Source organism: Choloepus didactylus, chromosome 7, assembly GCF_015220235.1.
Source record: "Choloepus didactylus isolate mChoDid1 chromosome 7, mChoDid1.pri, whole genome shotgun sequence".
Classification (NCBI taxonomy): domain Eukaryota; kingdom Metazoa; phylum Chordata; class Mammalia; order Pilosa; family Megalonychidae; genus Choloepus; species Choloepus didactylus.
Window position 1 is genome coordinate 34,955,082 of NC_051313.1, and position 13,246 is coordinate 34,968,327.

At 35.8% G+C, this 13,246-nt stretch overlaps 1 pseudogene; it reads left to right on the plus strand.

Annotated features, from left to right (window-relative positions):
• The first annotated feature begins 919 nt into the window (after positions 1 to 919).
• LOC119540523 lies at positions 920 to 1,676 on the plus strand (annotated as a pseudogene).
• The last annotated feature ends 11,570 nt before the right edge of the window (positions 1,677 to 13,246 follow it).

Here is a 13,246-nt window from a genome sequence, read left to right on the forward strand (position 1 = left end):
TCATATCTAATCTTATACAGTGAATTTATTTTGCTTTGTGAGGCTCTGGATTTAAAGTGAGTCATTACCTCACCATGGACCCAGAACATTTTCCAGAAATATTTCACAATTTTTCTCACAACATTTTCTCAGTTGGTGGGTATGAAAAATAACTAATTTAATGGAGTTTAATTTGGATTGCTCTACTTTGTTCTTGGATTATATCATTAGAGTGGCATTTAAGATAAAGTTCTCCCTTCTTGTAATTTTAACTGAAACCTGTACCCTCTCCACAACCTGTGGAGAAACCACTGTACTTTTTAGTGCCCATTTTAGTCAGGCATGCATTAGTGTATAGATTGGTATGTTGATTTCCCTAAACAAATCTTCCACAGATTTCAAGTACTTTTAAATATTGTAGTACAGATAGAAATTAACCTAAAAAAATTGTGACTATATTACTCTCTGGTAAATCCATGTACTACCCCACAGACATGCAGAATAAACTCAATGGAAGGTCATTTATGTGACCTGTGGGTACTGAGAAGAGGAATATTAAATATATGTTTATATATATTCTGATTCCAAAATCGTGTCCTCTATCATGACAATAAAATTCAAATACATACATAGTGTAACAATGGAAACTAAATTGGGTAAATCCAACTAATTACATTGTTCCTATGCCCAGTCTCACCTGTTCATGTACTATCAGACACTGAGATTTGAACACAGTCATCCTGAGTTCCAACTTTGATGCTGTTACCACAATGCTACCAACATGAGCTCAAGAAAATCATTTAATCAAAACCTCTATAGAATGGAGATAATAATTCCTAACTTGCAATTAAATCAAATTGGGTTTCTGAAACAGTTAGCAGATTACCTGGGCCATATAAAGGAAGCAAAAATTGATAAATGTTGACCTCCGGCTGAGAAGATGGTGGCTCCCTACCAAGATGGCAGCAGAGCTAGAAAGAGGATCAGCCTACAGGGAGAATCCCAACTTCCCCAGTCCCTTCTCCATCCAGTCACAGAGGAACCAAAGAAGTGGCTGAGCCCAGGAGCACCAGCGAGGAGGAGGAACGGCAGGAGTTTGCAGAGCCTCAGTCTGCATGCATTCCAACCTGGAGGGGCTGAGGACCTGGCACTGGAGGTGTTGGCCAGGGTGGGCAGCAGACTAAGGGCCAGTGCTGATTATGTGATCTCAAAACTTCCAAGTGCTGGTCCCAAGCCCTAGCAGGTGCCCCCACTGACTCCTGGTGTCCAGAGATAGTTTTTTTTGTGTGTGGAGAAAACTCAAAATAGACAAGAGCCAAGAATTTGTGCTAGTGGTTGTGAACAATCACTCAGCCTACCTGTCAGGCTTTACATCTAACCCCCATGAGTTTTGCAATTGCCTCTACCTCCTGAAGAAACCCTTCTGCTTTACTTTCAAGCTGGAAGACCTTTTCCCCCCTCATCCAGCAAAAGACTGGTCAAGGAAAATGTTCAGACAGTTCTACCCTGGTACCTGGTCTGCACCATCCTTGTTTTCAACCTACTGCCCATGAAGCAGATGTTCCCGTGCTTGTATTTCTTTTTCAGTGTAGTTTACATTCATAATGGAGTAGACAAGAAGGAGGGAGAGATGAGCTGGAAAGACATCTTTACCTATACGGGAAGCTTTGGATACTAAGGACATGAGCTACAAGTAACAAGTTACAAGTAATGTGACACTGGCCAGGTCAGCCATTGAATTGCACAACTAGTTGGTCAAGCTGTTGGCTAACTGCAGTGGTCCTGCCAGAGCCACAACTGTACATATCCTGCTAGAGGAAGAGGAAGAGGAGAAGGAGGCCAAGGTCTAAGCTGCTTCTGTGCATCTCAACCTTCCCGTACAAGGAAATGTTTGGCATAAGTGGTGGTTCTCATACTGGTCTCAGTGGAACCATTAGGGGTTCTTGGAGGCACCTGGGAAATCCAGGATTCCAGAAGGCATCCCAGGGGCACTCATCTCCCATGTTGCCTATCCCACTCCACAGGACCAGTTTGTCAACTGTTGTTTTTATTTGGTCTTACCCTGTGATTTTTGTCATCAAGGTAAAAATTTGAGAATCTCTTAAAAAAAAAAAAAGCACCTTGATAAATGTCATTATTGGCTACTTTTGCTTTCCCAAACCCAAAGCAAATTTTCACATCCAATCCAATAATGTTCTACCTCACTCCTCTCTCCTACCTAACCCTTATTCATTCTTCAAAGACCATTTTCAACCCAATGAAAAATATCCTGCTTAAAGTCTATCTAATTTGCCCCTCACCTGTTTTGAGTCACTAATACTTATTAACCAGACTAAATCACTATAGAAGAAAACCTAACATAGTCTTTTTCACTATATGGATATACAGTGATTAATACAAAAAGTACCTTTTGACTGATAATCATTGCCAACTATACTGTGATCAAGGATTAAATTGCTCAAGTATTTTAAGTTCTAAGATTTTGGGCATTGTAGGTAGAACCATTTGATGAGGTTACTTCAGTGGATGTAAAGCCCAACTCAATCAGGATGGGTCTTCATCTTACTACTGAAGTCCTTTATAAGCAGAATGAAATTCAGACAGAGAGAAAGCCACAGAGGGAGCAGCCGAAAGCTTAAAGTCAGTGAAGCCCAGAAGAGATGGGAGAGGCCACTATATGGATTGCCATGTGAAAGAAAAGCTAACAACCAAGAATCACCAGCAACAAGCACCAGAATGCCACAGTCTTATGGAAAAAACATTGTCATGAAGATGCCTTGATTTTGGACTTCTCATAACCTCAAAATTGTGATCCAATAAAGTTTCATTGTTTAAGCCATTCCATTGCATGGAATTTGCTTTGATCACTAGGAAACTAAAACAGAGGTCAGGGATCCTAGGAAGGAACACAACCTGTTAGATGATAACTGTATGACAAATGTATGAAACACTCTCATTGAAGGGGAGGGAAGAAATGTGCTGACTAGGTAAATTTGGAAATGAGTAGAATCTCTAAAACTCAAACAAATAAAAATTATAATATGCTATGCATGTGTATTAGAAATAAACAATTAAGTAAATGGATGGCAGATTATGGGATCCAGGTTTCTCACTATCAGAAGGGAATTCACAGATAAAGAAGAGGAAACTGTAATGATCTATATGGTAATGGATTAGAGTTGGAGACATAAGAAAAACTCACATTTAGTTTAATATAGACATAGATGGTTAAATATATAATTATTTATAAATACATGTATGTGTACAAATTTGGCTTAGCATATTTATTTGATTGATATATTTCCTTGATTGATAAACTGATATGGGCTTTAAAAAAAATCCCTGTAGCAATGAGCTCATGTAGCATCCAGAAATTGGTTTCTAATACTCTTCTTCAATAAAAGTAACCAGGGGCCCTATGATAAATGGACGATATTAGGACTGCTAAGGAAATATATAAGATGATCCTGCAGTATCTAATGGTGCCAGAAAGTAAGGAAGAGCTCAACAAAAACAAAAACAAAGCAAACATTTTCATGGCAGTATGTCAGAGAGGCACGGGAGCCAATCAAAAGAGCTCCCAATGTCCAAGGATGGAATCATTTGAACAATGAATAAATAAAATAATATTAGATTATAACTCAAAGTATAAGATTAATATCTGTGAGTCCTTACTGATAGAAATAAATATTGAATAAATCTTCTATACAAAAGAACTTCAAATAATTTATGTGGATAGCTCCCCACTCCTTAAGTATAGATTTCATGTCCTGACTTCTTTCCAGAGTATAGAATGGAAAGGGGTGGAAACAGCAGCTATATACTGGAAAAACCTGAAAAATGCTACCTCAATCAAGGTGATCAAGATCAACAACAGTAAATTAATTAATTTTAGGTGTTAATTTAAATAGCTTATTAAATTATTTTATTAAAAAATATTTTTCTAATTTATTAATATGACAAGCTATTTACTTTTGCCTTTCTTTTTAAATAATAAACACATTTAAAATAAATATTTTGCTCTAAGGACAGTTTTAACTATAGCACATAGGTTTTATTATGTAATATATTTTTTTTCACCAAATTCATGAGATTTGTCATTTTGGTCTTGAAAGCCTCATGTAAACAAAAGTATATGATCAAGAATGTTTCTTAATATCAAAGAAGCTTCTGTTTGTCACTGTTTTATGCATCCAGGCATTTTATGCTTGTAAACTGTAAAATATCTCTATTTTCTTTTAATTTATTTATTTAACAATTTCTTGTGGCTGCTACTGATTTTTGCTTGTAGGTAGGAAGGTCTCTATTAAATTGGACTTCCTGGATTTATGGTATGTGCAATAAGAATTGTATGTTTCATTGATTAATGAATTATGAACATAAATGTTAATATATGCTAATTCAGGTGGAGATTTAGAATCTAATAAAAATAATGCAAACCTGAATGTAAATATATGTAAGAAGAACAGTGGGGCTAGTAAGACAAATAGGGGCAAGTTGAGGAGAATCTAAGAAATATAGAGAAAATGGAAACTATTTTTAAAGGTCCATTTGATTGCTATAATATCTTAATTCTCTTCTAGAAGAAATTTGCAATTTTAGGTTTTTAAGAACAATTACTAACTATCTAATATATATTGAAGTGGAATTGTATAAAGAGAAGGGACTGAAAGGAAGTGATTAAATAGTTATCAATATTAATTCCTACTCTATCATTCTTAGTGCAAAATTGACAAAAAAGATGATATCATACATTTAACACCCTTAATGGATAAAATTACTTAATTATATTATTGCAGTTCTTACTTTTTAGACCTAAAATTACTAAAGAGCCCCAAACACAAAACCCTGCCCCAATTTCTAACTGAGTTAACCAGCTAATAATAAATACAGCAGGAAGAATGGGAATAAATCTACAGAATGAATAAACATAATATCATAATAATAGATAATAGATGTTTATTCACATTATGCTAGATGATAGACACTTTCAATCATTTACTCCTAGAAAAACAACCTTATACATATACAGTAGCTATTAATACATGTATTTAATGAAGAGACAAATAAAGCTCAGATAAGCATTTTTCCAAGGTTAAACTTTTCCACCAGGCTGCGATGTCTCCATGGTGCCTCCTTAAAATAAAAACAACGTTAAAATAAAACTCTATAGGAAGGACAATAGGTAGAGCTCTTTGTGATAGAAACTAACTCAAGGAAGTAATCCTTATTTTAAGGATTGAAAGTTACCTCATGAAACCCAATGACAGGAGTGACAATATCAGCTAATATTCCAAGGACTGTTCTAAGTATATGATATATTTGTGCATTTAATCTTTGCATTAATCTCATAGCATTACCATTGGGGTAATATATGATTACTATCATCATTGGCATTATTATGGGCTATTATAATATTAGGTTCATCTCCTTTTTACAGTTAAGGATACTGAGGTAAAAAAGTTGAGTTGTTTGCCTGCGGGTACAAAGACGGAAGTGGAATTACAAGATTGGAAGGTCAGCACTCTAGTTCCAGAGCTTTACTGTGTTTTGAAGGATGGAATAAAACCATGTAACTGAGAAATCTATCAGAATTCTCTAGTTCTCTAATCCCCTTTGTGTACATATCCTCATCTCTCTCTCTCTACACCTGGCTCTCTCTACTCCTTAAGCCATAAAAGTCTGAACTGCTACTCCCAAGTTTACCTGTCCTAGGATGAGTCATAGGCAGCCATCCAAGGCCATTTCTGAGTCCCAGTTCCAACGTCCATGGTGAGAGATCCCATGTGGCCCAGCCTAGGTCAGCTGTCCAGCCTTGATCCAGTAAGCCATGAGCAGAGAGATGAGATCACATATTACAAATTTGGTTGTCTTTCCACTTTAGATAGAAGGGAGGAAGAAATAATTCCAAAAAGAGAGTTACCAAACAGACAAAACACAGACAGCCACTGAAGCAAAAGGATGAGAAAGGATTCACACACACACACACACACACACACACACACACACACAATACACCATCAGCTATGACATCTAATTATTTGGTTACATGTCATATTTCCCTTTCTAGACATCTTGTTCCTTCAGGTCATGAATTGTGTCCTTTTCACCTTTGTGTCCCCATATCTGTGGGCCATGTCTGAGATAAGCAGCTACTTTAAATGTGTTGGAAGTAAACTGAAAGGCATTCTAATTATCATTTTCTCCCATGACATGCATATGCGTTAAGTATTCTTCCAGGGGGTGAATTTGTCAGAGAAAAATGAGTATGGATCTCCAAATAATTATTTTCTATTTATTTCTATAAGTGAATTAGCTGGGCATTTTAAATCACATTTATTTGTTGTTGGAATAAGGAAGCAATGTGTTCCCAAAAATAGACATTAAGGAGGCTAGAAACTCTGAATTGATATTGTGCAAACCTCACCCCATATAGCCAGGAGCCCTGGAGCACAATGAGAAATTCGATTATCTCCCAGAGGTCAGCTGAGTGCAGAAGGGGCCAGAGAAGCACCAACACTGGCCATTTTTAAAAAAAGGCTCAGAAGGAAACATAGGAATTATTCAGTTTAATTTAGATAAACAGCAGAGACAAGAACTTTCACAATATAATTAAGAACATTTATTATATAAAATAAATACAGAGGTACTGTGGGATAGAAGGCAAAAAGTGCATGAATTCCAAGTGGAAGAAAAACAACCATTTGCATAGAAATTTGGGTCTGACCAGATCACTTTAGGCTGTGTCCTACAGCTTCCCCAGTTGCACTAGTTCACTTTTCTCTGCTGAACTGTGTTTCTTCATGTATTTTGGATCACAAATAATTTCTGGAAATGCATAAAAGCTCTCCTCAAAAATATTAATATGAACATGTAGACAAAACTTTATATACCATTTCATGGGGTTCAGCCACATTCAAGTATTTTCTACTTGTAATTATATCCCCAGATTAAGAGGCCCTGCCTATTAAAGTATATCAATAGATATTCTGAGAAGCCCTGTAGCTTAGTATTGGCCAAGGGTCAGAGAGGAGGCTCCTTAAGCCTTTGTTAATAATTAGCATTTTATTGTAGTTTTTCAGACTCTTTCCTATCCTGTAGCTTGCTAAGAGCACATATACAGAGTGGGAAATTTGGCTAAAGACACAATCGTAAGTAGTTATCTGAGCTGAGCAAAAAACTAGAGAAACCAGAGGGAGCTCTGGTTAAGGACAAAGTCCTTAATTTAGCTAGCAACATTTTAACCAATTTTTATTTCATCTCATTCTAAGTATAGCATCATTTAAAATGTATAGCAAAAATGTATTCCCTAACCAGTAAGTAAAACTCAACCTATGCTACTTTGAATATTAATAAAAATAATATTTAAAGCTCCAGGGTGAGCATTTAGATTATCTATGAAAATTTGTATGTTTATGTAGCATGTACTTGTTTAGTGTGTATGTATATTGTGGGGGAGGGATCATGTTTCTTTGTGTGCATATGTGTGTGTATACTTGAGGAAGAGAGAGAGACAGAGATAAGAGACAAACTGACAGCTGCAAGTCTAGACAAAGAACAAATTAATTATGTTGTTTCATATTGTGAAAATTATATTAACTATATCTGGGCTGGTTTGGATATATTAAGTTCCCTCAAAAGCCATATTCTTTAATGCAATCTTGTTAAGGCAGACATTAATCTTTTTAATTACGGTGTGACCTCTTGATTGAATTTTTCCATGGAGATTTGACCCCACCCATTCAGGGTAGGTCTTGATTAGTTTACTGGAGTCCTTAAAAGGGAGATCACACAGAGAGAAGGCAGGATATGCTGAGCCAGGAGACAGAGATGCTTGCTGATACTTTGAGACGCTAGTCCAGAGTTTGCTCTGGAGAAGCTAAGAGAGGACAAAACTCCCCAAAAGCACCTGAGATAGGACTTTTGGAGAGATGCTTGGTAGTTAACGCTTACAGATGCTTGGAGATGTTTGAAGATGCTAGCCCAGAATTTGCTCTGGAGAAGCCGAGAGAGATAAGCACAGAGGTACCTTGGAGAATGCCATTGTGAAACATAACCTGGGAGCAAAAGACCAGCAGATGTCAGTCATGAGCCTTCCCAGCTGACAGAGGTGTTCCAAATGTCATCTCCCATTCTTCAGTGAAGGTATCTTTTTGTTGATGCCTTAGTTTGGACACTTTTATGGACTTAGAACTGTAAATTTGTAACTTGAAAAATCCCCTTTATAAAAACCAATCCATTTTCGGTATTTTGCATAATGGCAACTTTAGCAAACAGGAACAATCTCTATGAAAAATCTAATTTAAAAACATCATTGAACCAGAGGTGTTAAGAACATTATTAGAAATATTAAAATTTGGAAGAGTTAGTGATAGCTTTTGACAAAACCATTTTCCATTTCTGGATATATAATTTTTACTTAAAAGTATGAATAAATAATTATCTGTAGGTTAAAATATTTGGCCATATCATTATTCAGCACCCCCAAAATGACCTCCTTTAGGATATGTGAGGTGTCAGAATCTATGAGAACTGCTTTGTGAAAAACAGCTCTCTAGCTTCTCTGAAGGTGCACAAGTCTCTCATGAATATGTAATTCCTTAATCATAAGTTTTAATTTTAAAAAATGTGTTAACTTTTTGTGGGAATAATGGTCCCACTCAGTTCATTACATATGTAGTATTAGAATAAAGGATAATAATGAGCTTAGATATCTCAGAGCAAAATATATTGTAAACTCTTTTATCATTGATTGAGCAGTAATTATGGGGCAGATACTATTCTATACTTTACATATATTATCTGATCAATTTTCAAAATAAGCTTATAATATAGTAGTTACTATGATCCTCAATTTACAGATGTAAAATTGAGGTTGAGAAATGTCATACCTTGGGGGTGGTAGAGGTGGAATTAGAGTTCAGGCAATTGGACTCTTGCCATAAAGGAGACCTAATCTGATCTTCCCAATTGCTCTACGAAGTAGACAGCACATTTGTATATTTTATGGATTATGGGACAAAACTTTAAGAAATTAAATGATTTACTCAGCATTGGGTACAAATCATAATTAAAATGCAGATCTCACCTTTTTGTCCCATGTTAACTTCTTTACCTACATCACATTTGGCAAAGTCAGTGCCTAGCTATTTCAGAAAAAGATATTATTACCATTGCTTAGAACTTACGGAATAGAATCAGTGAAGAAATTGACAACACTATGTTTTGTCTAGTGGATAGTTGATGAAAATGAAAAATTTTGTAACCACTGTGGAAAGCAATATGGCAGTTCTTCAAAAGTTAACTGTGGACTTATTTGACCTGGCAATCCCATTTCTAGGTACAACCGCAAAGAAAGTGAAAATAGGGTCACAAATGAATACTTGTGCAAACATGTTTACAGCAGCATTCCTCATGATAACCAAAAAAAAACTGGAAACAACCTAAATGTCCATCAACAAATGAATGGATAAACAAAATATGGTACATACATGCAATGGAATATTGTTCGGCCCTAAGAAAACATGAAGTTATGAGACATAGAAACATGAAAGAACCTTGAAAACATTATGTTCAGTGAAATAAGCAAGACACATAGATCAAAAATTGTATTGTACCACTTATAAGAGACGACTAGACATAGCAAATTTGCAGAGATAGAAAGCAAGTGAGAGGTTACTGGGGAAGGAGGAGGATTAAAAAAAAAACCAGAATGCTATATTTTGTCTGTATGTCATTCTATATTTCTTAGATGAAAAACAAAGGAAGAAAGCACAAAACAGAATTGGTTGAAACTTCCTGGAGATTATTTGGGTGATAGGAAAACTTTCAGTTTGAAGGAAGCATAGGGTAAGTGCAAGATGATTATTCTTGAATAATGAACTAAGTCCAGATTATGGAGTATCTTAAAATTTGAACTTCATCATGAGGCTCACAGGGACAAAGGCACTAAAATGCTGTTGAGAAGAAAGGGAACATGGTCAGGGATGTAGGATGACATTTGAGATGGTAAGTAGGATGGGTTGCAGCACTTGTGTATAATCACCAGTATAAATGCTGTAGTATCTGAATCACCTAAAAAGCTCATTTGAAACATCCATACCTGGGTTATAGGTCCTGAGCATCAAAGTGGGATAGTTCTTGAAGAATCTATATCATTGAAAATAGTTTACAGCACTTTATTCTCATGAACAGCATATTCAGGAATACTAGAGGATAAAATTAGATAGGGATAGTGCTAGTTGGAGATTGCAGTAGTGAGGGTGAGAAGGAAAGAAAACTTGATCTTGGATATTTTCAGAGCAAAAGGGGGAGGAAAAAGACAGATATTCTCTTCAGAAGATTCCATATATTACAACAAATTAAATCTGGATGAGAAAGGAAAAAGATGTGTCTAATGCATTGAGGTTGTAAGCTATGTAACTAGAAGAGTAAATGAAAACATGAAGATAAGGAACAAGCATGAAAGGGAAGATCATTAGATGATAAGGGCTTTTACTTTGAACATGGAGTGGAGATAATTATCATTGCCTTACTGCTTATAGTTTGCAGGACAGTTGACAATAAGTATGGCTATTATTACTTGTATTTAGAGATGAAGTTTGATTTAAGGAGATGAATTATGTGTGCCAAGTCGACAAGGGTACACTGTGATGGTTAAGTTCATGTGTCAATTCAGCCAGCCAACACTTAAAGTCCTCTTCTGCTTTCCTCCTCCCCATCATTTCCCCATTTAGCATTCAAATTTGTTCCATTGTTTACCTTCCACCAGAAAATGCAGCCCCAAACAGGAGGAAGCAGGAAAAAAATCCTCTTCTCTGGAATCTCCTACCAGTGACTCACATCAACTGACACCTACAAGAAGGCAGGCAGAAAGCAAAGAACACTGGGCAAACCAACCCATAGATGTCAGCTCCTTGGTGGACAGATCAAATAGATAAGAGTGGAAAATGGAGGGGGTGGAGCAAGGACTAGCAAAATCACTTTCAACCCAGCCTCTGCAGTCCGAATACATCAGTAATCTTCATACAGTTTAATTGTTTTGTGATTATAATCCTTCCTCTAGACCTCAAGATTCCAGAAATATCCATTTGAGGGCCATGTTTAATTTGCGTGTGTTCATCTTATCTTCATTTGTCTAAATATCAGTTTTAAATCATGGAAAATATAGATTCCAAATTCTTAAAATTTTGTAAGTTCAAAAACATACTATATTAACTTCAAGAAACTAGAGCAGTAAACTCTATATCTTAAGTACTTCTAGACATATAAGGAAAATATTTTTCTAGAAATGTTTTGTTTATAGAACATGCTACAGAATACCTCAAAATATATTTTGTTGCTATCTGAAAGAGAAGTGTGTCAAATGTGGGCAGATCATCTCCAGATTCAATTCATTTAGTCACGTTTTGGCTAAAGAGCCATGCACTGGATGGTGCAAATCCTCTGGGGACACCAAGGATACTCACTGTGTTTAGCCTAGTCAGCCATTTTGAGTAAATGGGAAAGGCTTGATCTCACATACAAAGATAATGGGTAAAGTAACTGTGAAAAAACTTCAAAATTCAATTTAGTGTAGATAAGAGTTCTGCTTTTAGCTGGCAATTGAAAATGCTTTCCAACTTCATCGAGATTGGAATTCTAACTATTTTCACCTTGCAGCACTCTTAAATAAGAAACGTGTTGTCAGAAAAGAAGAAAAGTAGAGTTTTTGAAAAGTGAAGTAGCTCATTGGGAAAGATAGTAATAATTTTCAATCAAATCCTACACTGTAAAATAATTGGATTATATTACACTAATAAACAAGGCAGAAAATAGTGGTGGTAAGAAAACAGATAGGAAAAGTTGATAAAGGAAGGTGAAAAAAAAATCTAAGAACAAAATTCAAAGAGGGAGTCCTATAATTTACCTTTAATTTCAGTTCTTCTGTCACAAGAGTAAGCTAGATGGTAGTCAAACAAACATATTCACTGAAACTTGGAGTAGTGGATCAATGAGTAGATTATGTGATGCATATGTCACCTTTGAATAAAGAGAAATTTGCCAGCTAATACAATATTGCTACTCAGGTCCTATTACTAGATTGAATGGAGAGGAAACTAAATTAGCTGAAGTCAGAAGATTACTTTGTACCTTTCATAGACCATTACAGAAGTATCCAATATGGAAATAAACCAAATTCTGCCCACACACACAATTAACTATGGTCCCTAAATAAAAGTTTTACCACAATAAAAGAACTTCCCCAAATATCTCTTAACTGATATTGTTGCCCAATGTGGCACATATTAAGCCTAAAAAAAAAAGAGAGAGAAATTTATACAGATGGGTAAGCAAACGTAAAATATTTTGGTAATCTACCAAGGTTAGCCTGAAGGAACAATGATGAGAACAATGATAAGAAATTTCTAACAGGTAGGACTGGCCAAGTACAGAGGACAGAGGAACTAGTAGGAGAATGAGCTTAAGGTCAAGCTCTTGAACACAGTTAACAGAAGGTGATAAATGACTGTCTGAGCCGTATTTAAATGGTACAGAATAGGACTTGCAGCTAGTGACTGCCTTTTACTTTTACTTTTACTTTTAGTTGTCTCAGCCTTTCAACTGGCAATCTCCCTAGGCACCTTTTCTGTTAGGAAACTTACTACCTACTTCGATAAGGCAATTTGGTGGTCTGTCTGCCACTGAAGCAGCAGATACACGTCCTTTCTACTGAATGTGTTTCCCTAAGCATCACTGTACTTCAGGGTTTCCAGTGTGTGACACCTGTCATATGTTTCTTTACATAAGTCTTCTGATTGTTGAAAATTTCATCCGTATGTCTCTATCATAGGCTTTATTCAAAGAATCCCAGCCAGTATGACAGGTCCACACTCTTGAAAAAAAAAATTAGTATATTAAAATAAATACAAATATTTAATACATAAAATAATATATTTACTATATTGTGAACCAATTGAGAACAGAAATTACAAATACCAACAGCAGTAGGAGGACTGTCATAGGTGCCCCAAAGATCTCTGCATTTTTGCTTAATGAAAATGACAACCAAAATACAGTAACCTGATCTTTCACATCATAAGGAAATTTTAATGTGATAGAAAAGAACCATGTGAGACTGTTTCATGTCTTTGGAATATTGGTGGCAGGTAATATTTGGCTCAACATTCAGCACTTTGAAAACCAGTTGAGTAGCTTATAAATATGAAACAAAACCTACCTGCTAGTCAATATTTGGGGAACTCATAATATGGAACTCATAATATGG